General features: G+C 38.9%; 2 protein-coding genes and 1 long non-coding RNA gene across 4 annotated transcripts in view; 2 read left to right on the top strand and 1 right to left on the bottom strand.

Moving 5' to 3' along the window:
- The window catches only part of LOC130169953 (dmX-like protein 1), a 54,836-nt gene extending 54,277 nt beyond the window's left edge, over positions 1-559 (bottom strand). For both annotated transcript variants that reach the window (XM_056377014.1, XM_056377013.1), the window contains exon 1: positions 216-559. The gene's annotated coding sequence lies outside the window, so the exon portion shown is untranslated. The remainder of the gene's footprint in view (positions 1-215) is intronic.
- Positions 560-2,676: 2,117 nt separating this feature from the next.
- Positions 2,677-6,421, top strand: LOC130170166 (uncharacterized). The gene is made up of 3 exons (XR_008827950.1): positions 2,677-3,124; positions 3,281-3,396; positions 6,292-6,421. It is a non-coding gene; the product is annotated as an uncharacterized LOC130170166 (long non-coding RNA).
- Positions 6,422-6,774: 353 nt separating this feature from the next.
- sema6a (sema domain, transmembrane domain (TM), and cytoplasmic domain, (semaphorin) 6A) overlaps positions 6,775-14,544 on the top strand; it is a 115,133-nt gene continuing 107,363 nt past the window's right edge. Inside the window, exons 1-4 of the mRNA XM_056375591.1 lie at positions 6,775-6,883; positions 10,278-10,309; positions 13,303-13,414; positions 13,600-13,769. The gene's annotated coding sequence lies outside the window, so the exon portion shown is untranslated. The remainder of the gene's footprint in view (positions 6,884-10,277; positions 10,310-13,302; positions 13,415-13,599; positions 13,770-14,544) is intronic.

Here is a 14,544-nt window from a genome sequence, read left to right on the forward strand (position 1 = left end):
ATAGTTGACACCACATCTGACTGACGCTGTGTCACCCGATTAGACAGAAGTGTCTACATAATATTAAGCAGACAGTATATGCATTAGCTACCTGTTTTCAAGTCCCCGAATCATCACGCTAACTTAGCTGTCAAGTTTAGCTAGTCATTTGCAGTTTATGACAGAAACACCGTAAAACGACCACGATCAGTTAGAGAAACTAATTAGCTACTCACCGTGTGCTGCTTCTTTGTAGCATGTCATGTAGATACGATCTCAACAGTTTCCCCTTTCAGCTGATCTTTTTGATGAATGTAGCTCTCTAATGTTGAATGTTACGGATTCGTTCTCCTCACTTAGCTAGCGTTAGCGCGTACTAGCTTGTGAAGCTCTCTTTTAGCGAGCTTCTGGACTAGAAAGCTAGCTGTAGCTCACTTATGGCACATATCTAGAGGCCGTCAGTCGCTGATTGCCAAGACGAGTATTTATTTACTTCTCAAAATGATAACCGCAAGAAGGAGCCAACCTCTCCCCAAGGTTAGCAAATAAGACGCTTCCAAAGAGGGGGCTTTTCCTTATGTTGAAGATGTGTCATGATAATGACTGTTTCGCTGCAATGCATTATGGTCCTTGTAGTTGCGTTTTGACAACTGAGCAAGAAGGCCGACAGTTGAAGTAGCATTAAGTGGTGGAAGGTTCCAGTGGTTGAAGAAACGTTTAGATCCTTTATTGAAGTAAAAGTACCAATACAATGCAGTAAAAATACTCATTATAGGTGAGAAAATCATTATTAAAAAAAACGATTTAATTTAATGGTTCAAAACTATAATAAAAACTATTCCAAATGGTGGTAGCAGAAACCATGAAAACTTTCTTTGCTATATATGTCCCAATCTTTTTCAGTGTTATTATTTTTATATTTTTATTGGTAGTTTGCATAGGTAGAGGATTGTGGTTCTTCCTGATTGTAGTGTGAACGTTTCCGCAGGTGTGGCAGTTGAACTTTGTTTACACTATATTATTGAGGACGTTGCTCAACTGACCTGCCTTGCTCAAACAAATGTTTTAAGTGTCAAAATGTAAACAAATGTAAATAATGGGTTACTGTGGCAGTGTCCCACAAATGGTGAAAACAGCAGTTTAATTCAACAACTTTGCAACCATCATTAAACTGATCCACGGCTGTCCAGATTAGTTGCCAGCATCTGAAAAACAAGCAAACTCAGATCTATGGAGATACCCTATGGTCATGTCACCATTTACTGACATAAACTTGTGTACTCCTCTGCATCTCCACAGTCAGATGAGAGGTCAAAGTGCAGTATATCAATGTGTCTTTATAGTATTTAATATTAGTATTTTACTGCAAATTTCACATTACATGATTGTGTTTAGCATAGGACTATATAACACAGCTGTTTGAATGTGTCTGATTATTTGCTTCAATACAGAATAATGTGTTTATTTATTATCTTACATATTCATGTGGTCTGTAAGTGTTCTGTGCCATGTGTTCTTTGTATGTGCAGAGAAATATCACTTTTCTGTGTCAGTTATGGTCTCTTGATTTTTTGTTGAAGCCCTAGAAATATTTGCTGGACCGAGCCACAGAATCTACAATTTCCAACTTCTGCTTGTCTTGGGATATTAAATTACATTTCATTAATTTTGGTCATCGGATTTAAATTGAATTTAAATTTATATTTCATGTCCTATTCTTGATTCTTAACAACAGACAGAGGTATCTTCGTATTAAGCCTAATTAACCACAGGGTGTCACTGTTGCTCAATACCCTGAAAATTCCAGTTTACTTTGACCAGTCCAATTGTTTGTTTTTCCCTCTAGTATTCCTGAATGTATTTCCCCTTTTTCATGAGTATGAATAAATATTTAACAATAACTACTATTTTGGTCAAAAATAACATTGTGAATGGGTGTTGTGAAAGCTGCCTTTAAGTCTTGCAAATATGATAAGACTCCCATCATTGCAATATGACATTTAATGAACACAGAATAAACATAGCATAAGATGCAGGTAATCATACCAGTCAAACGTTTTAGCATGCCCAAATCTTTTCCCCGTTTTTATTGAAAATTCTGTCGTTCAAGCCCAGTGAATAATCTTAAAAAAAATACAAAGGTAAGTGGTAAACCTCAGGTTAAAAAAAAAAAAAAGTTTAGGTCACAAAAACTGAATAATTATGTAAATTTCATACAAATCAGGACTTTCTCACTGATTAAGAAATCGGATTTCCTGCAGCAATGGAAGAAAACGAAGCCTTGTAAGTTTATGCAAACAATTCCTACAGGTGCCCTAACTTTTGTCGATTACTTACTAGCCCTCTGTCTATACTACGGTATACATGTAGACGTGGCGTGGCTTCAGGGCAAGCAAGACAAGCATTGCTATCCCAGTTAATGCTAAAAATAGACATTAGAAGATATCAAAGTGGAAATGATTTCTTCTTGATCTCAGAACGGCTTTCAGTCCCATAAGGTATCTGTGGCCTGTTTACATTCATAATTAACTGCCCACTTGTGGCAGTCGTAGGGTATTGTCTCTGATAGCTAGCTCCACTAGCAGCAGTTAGTAATAGTAGTTATCGTTTTTTGTCATTTTAGTGAGCGTGACCGTGTCCCATTGACAAACTCAGGGGCTCGTCAAGCAGAGAGGACAGCAGAATTGTTTTGAAGGTTTGCACATGCGCATTGAGGATAATACCTGGGATCTTTGCTTTTGCGGCTTTGCATGCGCAGACGTGTGGAAAAACTAAAAGTGACAGTAGTAGTAAGTAAATGAGCAAGCTAGACTGATTTTTTGTCTCTTCGCAAGGTTTACAGTAAGTTTGAGACAGAATATTGTTACAGGAGTAGAGCAGCTCCTTTCAGGAATAGCTCAGTACGTAGGTTGTGTCCGTAGCGGGCGAGAGAGAGAGAGCGGTGAGGCTAGCGACCGCATAGGAGAGTTAGCTAGTTAGTTAGCCTGTTAGCAGTATGCTCTGTAGAAGTGAATGTATGTGCACTTCAGGCTGTTTGTCGGGAAATGAATGCTACAACTCCTCAAGAACCAAGTTCCTGCGTCTTCCCTTTGCATCCCAACTGCAGTCCAGACATGAGTCGGGAAGATTAACAACACTGAAACAGGTAAATACCTGCATGGTCACTTGAGTGTGTCGTTGTCAGTTAATGGTAAATATGTTGAAGATTACCATAGAAGGGATTTTTACATATTTTTCCTCCACACTACACGTTTGATATTTTTACTTTCAGTTCAGAAGAATAATCCTAATACTTATTCAGACAGGAAAGAGAAAGGTGAAGATGTTCAGGCAGAGAGCAGCAAAATGCAGAAGTCTTTCAGCACAGGAAACACAGGCACAAAAAGAGAGATTTGCTACTGCTTCTGTCATGAAAAGGTATGTTTCAGTCTGGTCACCACACGCCACTGATGTAGACTACAGTACGCATATTCTACAGGTCAAAAGTTTTAAAACAACTAATTTTCCAGCTGTTATTTAAAGTTACATTATTCAATGTCCCAGTGTTTCTACTTGCACTGTATTTCCACACATTCTGTTCAAGCCCCACTGTAAAGAGCAAAACACTGTTGATGCGGGATGGGAAATGAGGATGGGGGTTTGGAGACTTCAAACTCATAAAAGCATAAAGCATAAATGGGACAGACACTTTCCATGAATAATTAAAATGGCTGACATGTCAGTGACATTAGGGAAAGTTGGCGACATTTATTGTCGTGGCAGTTGGATGGTGGTGATGATGGAACTGTTGACTTCCCAGTCAGGAAGTAGGTCATAGCATTATTAAAGATGTATCTTCATTGTTTAGCTTTGCTAAATATTACATTGCTTTTCTGTTTTGACACACACACACGCACACACACACACATATGCAGGCGTGACCACTGTATCACTGCCAGTTCAATTTACATGGGCTAGATGCAAAAAAAAAAAAGTAAATAACGACAGCTATGTTCTTGAACACATATCTATGCACATCTGCACATACACACACACACACACACACACACACCATCCATCTTTGTGTAGCAATGTCAGTGTGTTTGGTTTGACCTTCAACAACATTCACAAGGAAAATAAAAGATATTTCTTTCATAGACAAAATATTGCTGTTCAGATCAGAGTGATATTGAATTTTCTCTGTGGAAGAGTGCCTTTGCCAGCAACAAAACACTCTCCCTTTTGAAACTGAAAATATGATAAAGTTTAGTTCAGATTAAAGAATCATCCTGTGGGATGAATTGGAATAAACTGCAACGGATACTAAATTGCTGAATACAAGTATTATCTTGTATAAAGAGCTTTCAGCTATAGCTGTTAGTTCTGTGGGGATGAGAGATAAAAATTGGAAGAGGTCCCAAAAAATATCTGATCAATTCTGTGCATGGTCCAAGATATATTTGGTCACATCAAGATTGTTAATCTGGAGAAAATGGGCATGAAATGTCATAATTTCTTTAAAATAATGACAGTAAAAATAGACTATGGATAATATAAAATCTACACAGCCTATGCAGTGGTTGTTGCTGAAGTTTAAAGTGATGCACATTGTCTTATCCTTATCCTTATAGCAAGTATATTTTCTATTAAACACTGATACATATATATGATATCTGCTATCCACTAGGAGTAGTAAGATCAAATCATTTTACATATACTTTACAAGCTTTGTTTTTCAACACTGCTTTTTGCAAGTCACAAGACACTTATCCCAAACCTGAGTCCATTCCGTCAAGTATTTTGTTCAAGTGCAATTTTCTTTGCAAAAATCTGTTTCCCTGCGTGATATTTTTTAAAGTTAATCTTCTTTGCCTCTTTAAAAGGGAGACTTGGAAAGAAAACCAGGAAATAATTTACTTTTCATATTTATGAACGTCTTGATTTTTAAGTATTGATTTTTAATTTAGAGAAGAAAGTAATATAAAGAAGAAATATAGAAAGAACAGAAATTTTACATTATTTTTACTCAGTAAACAAGAGACACAAGAGGGCAGTGTTGAAACATATAAAACTCTCTGGTGGCAAAGCTGTCCTAACCGTCAAGGCACTGCAATTTAACCTCACTCTCTAAACTCACACTTGACTGCTGCATAATCCCATGAGAAATAGGCACCACATTTTAAATGCAAAGTACAGGCTGGTAAAAAGACCCAAAAAAAAACATGAACTCCCCAAACCACTGGCCTGCTCAGTTTTAACAATCATGTAAAATTTATTTTCAAATTACACCCACATAAATCTTGATTATCAAGTTTGGGGCTCGCTCCAGATAACATGAACTGAGCCCCAGCTGCTTTGGAAGGTTGAATCAGTCCCTCATAATGCATAATCCATGAGTTTTTATTTTTCCCTTGAAATGTGAGTTGTCTCTTTGAAGTGCTTTGTGGTATTATTATACTGTGGTTTGACGAGTAATAATGTTGATCTCTTGTATGAGCTGTAATTACTGGATCTAGAGGTAGGAGGGCAATGCCAGAATGGGCTTGAAGTTTCAGTGTGGCCGTGCTTTGATGTTTCATGGGTGGGGGGAGCGAGGGAAGGCAGCTTTTCCACAGGAGAAAATACCCACAAGTTGCTGAACTTTGTCTGACAGACAGGGACATGAGTAACTAACCATAATGAAGCATAATGGCTAATAAAACAACTGTTCTTTTGAAGAGACTAGCCATTTAGCATTTGGCTTCAGTAATCACAAAATGATAAATAGTTTCATCTCTGGGTAATTATATGTATCCTTTAAACACCCGTCAAACAATAAGCTTTAATTTTAGTGTATATGTGTTAAGCTGCACTTAAATGGATAATGGTCTTTGTTTGCACTCAGTAAACCAAACCAGCTGCACTGCATTGCATGATAATATTTTTTTTTGTTGATGCCATCTCTGGCAGACTTTCTGTGTTTGTAATCCACCAGCTCTTCCTCTTCTGTGCAGTAATTTCAACACTGTCCTTCATTTCTGCGTAATGCATTGACCTGAGTGAAAGCGTCCTTGGCTGTGAATGTTGTTGAGTCAACTGTGTGTGTGTGTGTGTGTGTGTGTGTGTGTGTGTGTGTGTGTGTGTGTGTGTGTGTGTGTGTGTGTGTGTGTGTGTGTGTGTGTGTGTGTGTGTGTGTCTGTGTTTTTGGCTGTGAGCATGTGTGAACCTGTGTAAATCAGCGCATGGCTCCATCTGGGCGTGTGCATGCGACCATGTGTGCGTCATTGCATGGGGTGTCTATGAGTGTATTCTCTGTGTGTTTGTCTTGCTTTTGAGCACAGTCTCATCCTGCAGAGGTGAAACGATGGGAACAGACATTACCGTCGGAGGAAGACGGGTTAGCAGGCAGGCGGCAGGATATCCCATCACATTAGAACTTCTGCTGCACCCACTTCCTTCATCTCTCCCCAGCAGCTGGATCCAGGAAAAGGTCAGGAAGGGTCAAGCAGGCTCCTCCCTCTGTCATTATCCTTCCATCACCTGTCGTCCTCTCTGTGCTGACAACAGAACTTTCTCTTCTCTCTCTTCACCCTTTACTCTTGACACCAGCTTCAGCTCTTTATGGCCCTCACCCCTTTTCCTTTTTTCTCTTCGTGTGACTCTGCCTTTATGATTTCCACGTCTTTTTTCTCTCCATCTGTTCCCCAGTCCTCTCTCCTTTCTTAGCCTTTTATTTGTCTCTGTTTGCTCTTTTGATAGGCTTGTATCACTCTCAATTTCCCTCTGTCATTTTCTCCCACAGATACAGAGAGCTCAGGGGTCCCTCTTTCTGAGACCTTTTGTTGAGTCTGCTGCTGATCTCTAGATTCCAACAGAGATACAATCCAGTGCTGCTTCCACAGACAGACTGGAGATAGAACCAAACTCTCTCCGAGGAGGATCTGTGGTGAGTTTTTAGCAAGCGAGAAGAGGACTGACTGTGTACTGTGTACTTTGAGCCTGAGAGCGCAGCCTAATGTGTGTCAAAATTACAGCTGAAATCTGGGGCAAGTGGTAATGCAATATAGATGTTATATCATCATGAATATTTCATGATACACAACAATGTACTGTGGTAGAATAATGGGTGAGTTTGGGTATTGACTAAACCGAGCAACAGTGGTGATAATTTGATGTCTATATATCACGCAAATTAAAAGTGAAATCTTTCAGCCATCTTGGCAAGACGTGATAGCTGCCTCAAAACTTCATTCATTTAAATCCCTTTTTAAACACCACTTCAATATTTCAACATGGTGGTTCAATATTTTAGCAAAAGCTCTATCTGTAGGTATCCCACATAAGACTGGAAATGACTGATTTGCATCTTACATATCAGTTTGGAAATTCACAAAGTTGTGTTCATTCTTTATACTGTAGCTCTCTCTGTTTTGCGAACTGAGATGCTCAGTGGTTCACACCTATTTGAGCTGTATTTTCCTAGATGTGTTTTGACTTCCTTTGAACTCAGGTCTCTTTATCATCAGATGCTTTGGCATCATTCTTTGTCTGGCTGCCTCCTCCTGTCTGAGGAAATGTGGAGTGAACTTGCTTAATGAGGAGACAAGAATATTTTTACATGATTTAAACAGAGATCACAGAGCAGACGTCCAGAACACATCTCTCTCAAACAACACACATCAGATAACAAATTAGATACAGTGTAGAGAGACTGTAAATGAAAAACACTTACCACGAAAATCTTTTCTATTTAAACTCATGAAATCTAGACTCACATATATATTTATATAAAAAAAGATATCCAAATTCAGTAGGCTACATGTGAAAAAGGTTCAAAGTTGCAGGGCTTGTTTGACATTAGCTATCAAATTATCCTTTAGTACTAATATGTGCAATCCAGCATTTAGTGGATATGGCAGATTGGTGAGCTATGGCTGTTGAATATACCTGTAATGGCTCTGGTTAGGTCATTATCCTCCATGATATCTGGTTATTATCCATGTCTGATTTATGCTGCTTCTGTCGACCCTCACCCACAGTGACCTACATTCACTTTCATCTCACCCATCAATCATTTAGCAGTTCAAAGCCAACGTTTGTCTGTGGAGGAACGCAGAGGGTTTGATCATAATGACATTAATTCTCCAATGACAGCAGAAAAAAAGTGCCCAATAATATGCATCTAAATGTGCTTTCACTGTACCACTGTGGTACAAACTACAATACATCAAGAGATAATAAAAGGGGAGCGGATTGTTTTGCCGCTCATCTTTAGAGAGTGGAGTTATCCAGCTGTTATCCAAGCCTGCTGTAAATCCAAATACCATATTTTTTGCAAGGTCAAAGTCCAATTTCAACCAATTCTTTCCCCTCCTAGTGTTAGTTGTACCCCAGCCATTCACCCCCAACCAGCCACAAACGACCACAATTCAACAGAAACAACCCTTGAAAGCTCCAGAGAAAATATAAATGATTCCAATAACGGTGATACCAGAATGTACAGCTGAGAGCAACTCACTAACCTTAAAAGAACATACTATTTACACACAGAGAAAGAGACACAAAGACGGAGACACATGGGCAGCCAGATAGAGTGGGAGTGAGAGGTAAAGACAGACAAATGCCCCTCACTGAAAAATAGATGAGCACTATGGGTGTGTAAGCAGAGGCTGGATGACTTATTCAATAGGGACTGTGTGTACATGTCATTAAATCAGGTGCTACACTCACATATAGCCACCCAGGTGGAGTTAAAGATGGAGCTCAGCGAGAGAATGGAGACACTGGGGTCGGATCTGGATCTGGAATTGGATCTGGATCAACTGGCTGAGATGAAGATGGGAATAATAATATGCAATGTCAGGGGAACATCTGCTTCCACTTTGTATGCCATTGGAGTTCCTCTGAGCGACACTGCTCTGCAGCATCATTTCCTCATCAAATCAATTCCACTCAACACCTGATATGCATTCGTAGGTGCAACAAGGTACACTGTACTTCCACGGTGTGTACACAAATGTCTTGCTTGCTCATGTAGACAGAGCAAGGAGACAAAGGTCAGTTGTGCTTCCTGCAAAAATGTGTAATAGACTGTAAAAACTGATCGAACTTGTCAAATGTTCCCAAAAAAAATCAGTTAATCACCAAAACCAATTAATCATATTGCTGCATTTACTTAAACCCACTATAGCTCCACCGTCAAAATCATTTGCCTTTCATTGTGGTATATGGATTATGGATTGGTTAATTCTACTTGTCCTTTCATCTTACTGATAAAGGGATAAGAACTTGTATGTGGCCAGAGAACAAGATGCATGTGGGAAGAGTAGCCACAGATGAAACTGAACTCAGGAGTTGGTTGCAGTGAGGCATTGTCTAGTCTGTACTTTCCGCAGTTTGTCTGGCCTGGGGCTGTGACTGGGCTGTGGTTGGTTGTGAGAACAGAGCTTGGCCAAGGCAAGGCCAAGAAATTAGTGCCAGCCCGTTAAAAAAAGCAATTTAACACATGAATTATCAGCATACAAAGCAATAGCACACATCCTCATGACATCCTATTTTATAATATATATAACTATATATGTGTGTGTGTGTGTGTGTGTGTGTGTGTGTGTGTGTGTGTGTGTGTGTGTGTGTGTGTGTGTGTGTGTGTGGATGTACCATATGTTATTGTCTTCAAAGAAGGTTGGCATAAACAAATTATTAGCAAAAACTGGCAATTTACACCTCACACATTTCCAAAGTTGCTTTGGTGCATCAGCTCCCTACACAGAAACAAATAGTACAAATACAGAATATAAGGAAGTCCCAGCCAACTGGGACAATCAACAAATCATTTAGAAATAGACCCAATCAGGATACTCATACTGTACATAACCTTTGAGGGAGATATATCTATCTCAATGAAATTTGATCAATGAATCCCAAATCCAGGGAGACGGTTCATAGACAATTTAAAACAACTAAATAATCATATTTGAAGGGGGACTATATTTGAGCAAAATATTCTAAACTCAAGGGAGTATGATTCCCACCCACATGTACTACACAACCACTTGTGATCACTCAACTGAGATTCCTCAATTAGGAGATGTGATGACACCTGAACAAGTTCCATTTGCTGAAAAAGGCTGTGGGATCTGGTCAAAATTTAAAAAAATTAGGTAAAAACCTTAAGTTAAGAATATTTGATCATAGATAACTGAAAATAAATGCAGCAATATTGCCGTTTGGTTTTTGAGATGACCCATTTTGTTTACCTGGACCCTCAGTGGTATTCCCTTTTCCAGATTACAGTTCCATTTGCAACTGACGTCAACAACCTTTCTCTGTCTCTCTTTCAGACTTCATCAGCAGCATGACGTCCATTTGTTGGGTAGGTGAGGGAGGGGGGAGGACACATGCTCACATGCACAAGCAACCCCACACCCTGCACCAACACACACACTTACAGACACGCACAACAAGCCCATTCTGAAATTCTAAAGACTATGCTCTCTAACTGTCACTCCTAGTTACAGACCTATCATGCAGAAATGCTGACTTATTCATGGCTTTCATGCAAACCTGGATGCACAGAGGAAACTGAAGCTGGCTGGGGCGAGGCCCAGTGGGCTTTTGTGTGTGTGTGTGTGTGTGTGTGTGTGTGTGTGTGTGTGTGTGTGTGTGTGTGTGTGTGTGTGTATGGTCTGTCTTACAGTACTTTGCTTACTGTACCTTACTCAGCCATGCTTTACATCATTTTGCCATTACAGACATACACACATAGACACAAACACACACACAAACACAATTGCTCCTTACCTTAACCTAAACCATCACAAATTCCTGACCCTAACATTTACCTAACTCTAACCTAAACCTAATTCTAACCTTGCCCTTAAAACCAAGAGTTAACCCTCTGACAGCACTTTAAATATGTGATTCTCGGCCAAAATGTTCCTCCCACTGTAAGGTCTATAACTCAAACTGGTCCTCACAAAGATAGAAATGCAAGTACACACGCACGCACGCATTCAGGATATGCAGTATGTGCTGATGTAGATGCCTCTGGCTTACACTCAGAGCCAATTTCTAATAGGGCTTTTAATATTTTTGGCAGCCGTTGACTACATATTGATGACAGCATAGAAATACAGTTTTTGCAGTGAGTAAGTGTGAGTACAATTTATCCCGGTATTATATCATCATAAATTCTAATTACAGCATATTCACTGATAGTAGTTTAGAGCACGTCTTATAAATAATTGCACCTCTGTTAGTTTAGAAATGCCATTAATTTATTTGACTAAATAAATGTAGTCAAACAAAGCAGGACACCCCTAGTGGCCAATAAGGGACAATGTAGCAGCAACAAATCTATGCCAGCAGGTTAACAATAATTAATGATGATCAAACATCATCAAATATGTTAAATAAACAAGGGTTGCCTACTTATTTGCCTATTCTTGTCAATGTTTAGATGTTTAGTGGTGACAAATGCGATAAGTGGCTGATGTTTATGTAGCTTTATGAACGTTTAAGAGCAATCATTCATCTCTGAATACAAATCATTTACCTATTGCAAACAGCAGCGCTGCTTTAACGGGTAGTGCTGGTGAAGTTTAAAAAAAAAAAAAGATTCTGTCAGGAGAGAATTTTCCCGCAGACCAATTAAAATGCTGTAAAAGTGTTTCTTGACAGCTGGATGGTGCTTTGAATGCTCTTCCTGTGACAATGAGTCATTCTTATTTTGTATAATACTTACTGTTGTCTACTAATTATCATAATACATACTATATAAAACTGTATATATATATATATATATAACTTATTGGTTTATGTGGGTTTATGTGGGCAGGGGCCTTTGCAACACTGAATTCATGACTAGGGTGTGTGACTGGGTGTTCTTACGAAACATTCCATGCTGCGCTTACAACTGTACGCATGTACTGTGTGTGTGTTAATCTGTGTCAATGTGCACATGTGCACACATGCGCACACATGCATATTAGTTTAGTTTGAGTGACATCTCCCTGCTTGAGATAACTGTCAGGTGTGTAATGATCATTATTCAGCTGCTCAGGGGCAACACGCTCTTAGTTTATTCCGTTTTTTTTCCCTCCCTGCCTTAATGCAGAAAGTGACACTCTGTCATCCAGGATCTGTTGAGTATTGCTCTTTATGTTGAAGTGTTTGACAGTTACGTCACAAGGGGGAGACGACATATCAGATGTACAATAAACACAAACACAGATGTAAGCAAAAGTAGACAGAGGAATAACCAGAATATCTTACTTTTATTCAGTTTTTGTCTTTTTCTTTGACTTGTGACGCCAGTATGCGCCATGCCTATGCAGACAGATGTGGATGGATATGTGTATAACTGGTCATCTGCTACATCTATTAAACACCTGTGAATTCATGTATAATTTCTAGAGTTCACTTTATACATTAGCTCAGTTTCAATATTGTTTAATGAACCAGCGATAGAAACAGACTCAAGGGTTTTGGAGTGAAAAATGTTCAGTGACAACGGCTAAATAATTTGCCTCCATCAAGCCTAAGTGCCTAAAATACAGCTGGGACACCTGTGTCAACTTCTGAGCAAAGTACATTTTATTTTCCTATCCTCTGTGCAGTTTGTGCCATTACTCATCTAAAAATTTATGGGCTCCACGTTTTCAAACAAATGTTTCTTCTGATGAAAAGCTAATTGTATGACTTTGTGCAGGTAAAAGTGCAGAGTATACTTTCATTTTAATCATCCTACCTGCTCTGCACTGCCTTGCAATGACGAGGAAGCTTTTGATATAAACACTACCTTTGGATAGAAGTTTCTTAAAATATCTTTTACTTTTATAAAAAAACTACCGGTTGGAGTCATGAGAAAACTGCCATTATTTCTGAAATCATACAGTTTCTCGGTGCAGTACCACATAGAAACTTAAAATACAAGTAAATAAGTCTTTTGATATACTGTTTATTACATTCTGAGGGAAGCATCTGTTGATAGTTTGTTGTCATCTACAAAGATGGAAGTATGTAATTACCAAATTGGTTTGTTGATCATCAAAATATATCCTGTTGATAAATCGATCTTGAGCCATTCACAATGAACAGTAATAAACAAGCTACTTTACACTTTTTAACTGGCCTTTTCATTATTGTACCTGTACTAAATCAAACATATAGCAAAAAGAATATTACTTATTCTTTAATAGACTGTTTCTGTCCCTCTTCTGCTGCTGGACATGCTGCAAACTCATAATACAGAGCTCCGAGCCTGAACAATAATTCCAAAAACCCACAGTATTACTTTCAAGCCTGTAGCTGTTTACCAGCGTTAGACTAGATCCTTGTAATCCCCGCTTTCCTGTCTGTTTTCAGCATGATCATCAATTATGAGATGACAGAATGCAGTCTATGCCACAAATTCAGATCCAGCTGTTGTGTTGGAAAGGTTTGGAAATCAGCAGTGTGTTAGCCACAAATTTTGGATGTAAGTACGTGTTTACTCTTTTCCACTTTATACCCTTTGGGGATAATAAACAGGCAGCAGTGCCCATTAAAGCACTAAGAGGGGAGGTAGCAGACAGATTCAGTGATTGGCCAGCAACAGTACAATGGCAGTTACCACTGTAAATGGGCTCTGTTCTGTTTCTCCGCTGTCTGTATGATCCACAGGTGAGCAGCAGCCATTAGGACTCCAGCAGCAGCAGTGGCAGTTTGAACAAATGATGCTTCTCTATTCGTCCAGTGTAAAACATGCTGTTCAGCAGGCTTCGAACAGAAATCCCATCACCTTCATTTTGTTGGGAAATGAAGCCACAAGCAGAGTGAGACCCCAAACCTGGGTGAGTCCCACATTTTTTTCTCAGAAAGAACATTTTAGACCCATCAAAGTTCTGACTTGTGTGGAAACGGTTGATTTCGAGTTTTAAATACTGTATGTCTCTTTAACTTATGGACTGCTATAGTTACTAATATTTTACAAAAAAAGAAACATTAGAAAAACATAAAAAAATATCATGAGCATATAATTACCAGGACACAACAGGAATACCTCATCTTCCCCAAGTCCCAAATAACCAAAAAAACAAATTGCTAGATTGCTTGATAAATTAACCTCAACCAGCTGCAGTAAAATACATCACCCTGGACATCAGTAATAACAATGTAATTATATCATATATGGTAATATATTCATCATAGGGGTCAATTTCTCTTAACTTTTGATATTTAAGGTACATTTTTCTGTTTATACTTATGTACTTTTACTTAAGTGGGGATTTTGAATGCAGGGCTTTTACTTGAAATGAAGCATTTTTACATTAATGTGTTGGCGCTTTCATTTAAGGATCTGAATACTTGTTCCACTGGTGAGGTGTGACAGTGGGGGGGGGGGGGGGGGGGTTGAGGTGTCAGAATCACAGGAAATTGCGCAACTGCGTGTTGTTACAGAGATTTTAATAGTACACACTGTCTAGAGGAAGGTGGGCATAGTTTCTTTAGTATCTTTTCAGGCCGTAGGAGATTAATGGAAGCCATTGAAATCAGCAGAAGAAAGGTGATGTTTTAGATCATGTTCCAGGGATAGGAGAGGAGACAGGCAGTTATAAGATCTGCTGC

This window comes from Seriola aureovittata, chromosome 5 (genome assembly GCF_021018895.1).
Source record: "Seriola aureovittata isolate HTS-2021-v1 ecotype China chromosome 5, ASM2101889v1, whole genome shotgun sequence".
Taxonomy (NCBI): domain Eukaryota; kingdom Metazoa; phylum Chordata; class Actinopteri; order Carangiformes; family Carangidae; genus Seriola; species Seriola aureovittata.